Source organism: Cyprinodon variegatus, unplaced genomic scaffold, assembly GCF_000732505.1.
Source record: "Cyprinodon variegatus isolate N-32 unplaced genomic scaffold, C_variegatus-1.0 Scaffold148, whole genome shotgun sequence".
Taxonomy (NCBI): domain Eukaryota; kingdom Metazoa; phylum Chordata; class Actinopteri; order Cyprinodontiformes; family Cyprinodontidae; genus Cyprinodon; species Cyprinodon variegatus.
In genome coordinates, this window is record NW_015150601.1 from 400150 (window position 1) to 403446 (window position 3297).

Here is a 3297-nt window from a genome sequence, read left to right on the forward strand (position 1 = left end):
ATTTTCTTTAACGGAGAGTCTCCAGACTGATTAGCGAGTGAAATCTTGAAAGCTCGCGAGATCAGGATGGTCTCACGAGGCTATGATATGTTAGCTTCACAGAATGTTTCCATGTTAATATTTTTCTTCTAAATTGCCATTCCAGTATTGGGGAAGTTGCCCCTCCCCTTCCAACTACATGGTTTTCCAGCTAAAGCTAGGCATAGGCTGTGCGATTTTTTTCAATTGTTGCACGCAGCTACAGCTCACACTGTACGACAAAACAGCAGGGTTTAACCCTTTATAGGGCACTTGGTGAAATACGTTGAAAATCAAAGTTTCAGGCCTTTTTATCTTTGTAACATTAAAAAATATGGATATTTTGATGCCAAAATTTTATGTCAATGTAATAACAAGAAACGCCAACTTGCCTGAATATATTAAGAAAAATAACAAAAGTGCTTCATGAAAAACGCTTGTTGATACAACATAACCTTAGAGGCATTAATGCTGGTACTGGCACTTACATTATAAACCTAAATATTATTGTTAACTAGGCTTATTAACTTTTTAAGTTTTAATTAGCTTTTTACCTTTTTTTTCTTCACATGTTAAATTTGTTTCCCCAGCTTAATTTCCAGTAGTTAATATATCATTTAGGGGCTCATCTGATTGGTCAAATGCCAAAATAAGATGTAAACCATGTAGCAGGATGTTTGCTGAAAGACTGGATATAGATTTTGTTTTTTTATAACTTGCCCCATAAAGGTTTAAAAGTTCTCAGCTCATGATGTTTGTTCTCACACTGTGTGACCCAACACTCTGATGCAATCTACCCGCTCACACTGTACGTCTAAAAACCAGGTGGGACTCAGCTCCGCGGTGAGATGGCGCTACTCGGACTCGTCTATCTGGAAGCCAAACGAGTAGAAGAGGAATATGAAGCTCACTAGAGTGAAACGCGCTGCCTTGGTGATTTGGGTAATTTTTGCTGAAAGCCTAAAAAGAAAAGGCGACGACGTATTTGGACAAAGACATGGCTGAGCAAACGTGGCTACTACGGTCTGTCAGTTTGACAGAAAGAACTCATTTCCCTCATTGCACCCCCGACATGCTTCAGGGTTTTCCTCTGAGAGGAAGAAGAATCCTTGTTTGTCCACTGAGTGATTTGCCCATGACCACCTTATGATGGCCGACTGAATTTCAAACATTCCGTAAAAGTTCAAATAATATCCACTGGACTTGGTTTCCAAGATTTGAAGACATCTACAAATCTTGGAAACCAAGTCCAGTGGATATTATTTGAACTTTTACGGAATGACTATGACCTGGATGACTGAGAATCTTCATCAGCAAATTTCAAACATGTTTGATTTTCTCTTGACCTTATGATTCCTGATCAGGAGGTGGTCGTGAGAAGCTGATCGCCCCTCCTTAACTCCTGTATAGTACACCACGCACCATCAGGATGAAAGTTGGCCCGATTGAAAAATTCTCACACGTCTGACGAATCGGCCCGAAAAGGGAAAAAATTAATAAATTATGGAGTGTACGCCCGGCTTAACACAGCTTATTTAAAGCTGCTCTAGTGGAAAAAAATAAAAAGGCTTGCTGTTCTGCAGGTAGTGAAGAAAAATATGAAGCCTGAATTTTCCCCCCTGCCCTGGGTCAGGCAGCGGCTCCATCGCTTTTAAACAGAAGCAGAACACGCCTAAGCTACAGAGGAACCTCGGATCGCTTCCAGCTACAGACACCAGGCAAAGATATTTTCAATTTAAACATAGATATGAAATAATAACCTACAATAACTGAAATGATATCATTATAATAGGTCATTAAATCAATTCAGTTTAGTTGGTTAAATAAGCTGCCCGTAGTGCCCTTAAAGATCCAGCAGGTGTCAGTATTCTGTTACACCGAACCAACGCAGCATCAATACAGTTTGGCAATATGTCGAAAACGCTTCATGATGCCTCGTTAACCCATGACTAGCAGAGACCAGTGAAGCAGAGATGAGTTCTTAATGTTTTAATGAATACCTGAGGCAGACACCCGAAAATTCAAAATACTAGGAACCAAAAACCAGAAAGCATCAGGAAAAACTTACGTGGGAGGCCAGGGACGAGGAAGCAACTAGCAGCAACTAGACAACAAGGAACCAAAACTGAGTGACTGCAGAGGTGGAGTATATAAGGGGAACAAAACAAAGGATGGGCTAATGAGCTGAATAAGGAGCAGGTGTGAGTGGAAGTAACTAGAAGGAAGACAAGGGGAAAAGAACCAAGCACAAGGGGGCAGCAGAGAGTAACTAAAGACTGCTTGAATATAATAGAAAATAAACCAAAAGATCAACAAAACAGAACAAATAATAAATGAAAATTAAAAACTCAGTCCCAAAAGTTGAAAACCATGAGAAAACTCGCAGAAACCAGACTGACGGCAACAGAATGAAAAATACTGCTTAGATGCAATCAGTTATACAAAGTCAATAAAATGGAAACAAGAGAAAAAAAAGCTGTTGATCATAAAATCTGCCTTCTTAATTCTCAGTTGCTTGTTCTTCAGTTTGTTATCTTAAAACTATAATTTCATACCTTGAACAGAAAAAGTTGAATTTTAAAATGTTAAACCATCAATATAATATATACATTCAAAAAAAAAAGTAAAATCACATGTTGACAGAGGATGGAAATTAGCCTTGGTTATAGTCCTGAATTTGATCAACTGTAAAAACTGTATTTGTACCGTGAAATTGCATAATAATGTCTCCCATCAAACAAATAAAAACAGACCCAAGCAGTTTTAGAAACAAACATTTAATGGAAATCATTCTTTACTGACATTAGCCATAATTAGCACAGGTTAAAATGGCTTCTGCTCTTCTACTCTAAACATGTAGCTACTGTGGCTTTGTTTATTAGCTAATTTTAAATCTGCTTTTTTACAAAGCGAATAATACTAAAAGAACACCAGCTCAAACATGTGTGAAGCAAGTCCTGAAAGTTAAAAATGTGAAGGCGGCTTCTGTGTGCTGCGTTATTCAAGGAGTCCTCTCTACATCGTTTGTCTTGATAAATGCGTCACATCTCCTCCCTCACCTTCTGTGCAACAGCTGACTCTAATGACCAGTGCATAAAGATGACAGATGATTACAAAAGGTATTTACCATATCTTTTATATCAACCATTTCTCTTTATCCCAATAACCCATTTCTGCCTTTCTTATACCTCATCCAAAATATTTAAGTTATCCTGAGATATTTTCTGCATCTGTGCTTCTATAGGCTTAGTCTGCTGGAGGACATAGGGACCCCTTTTT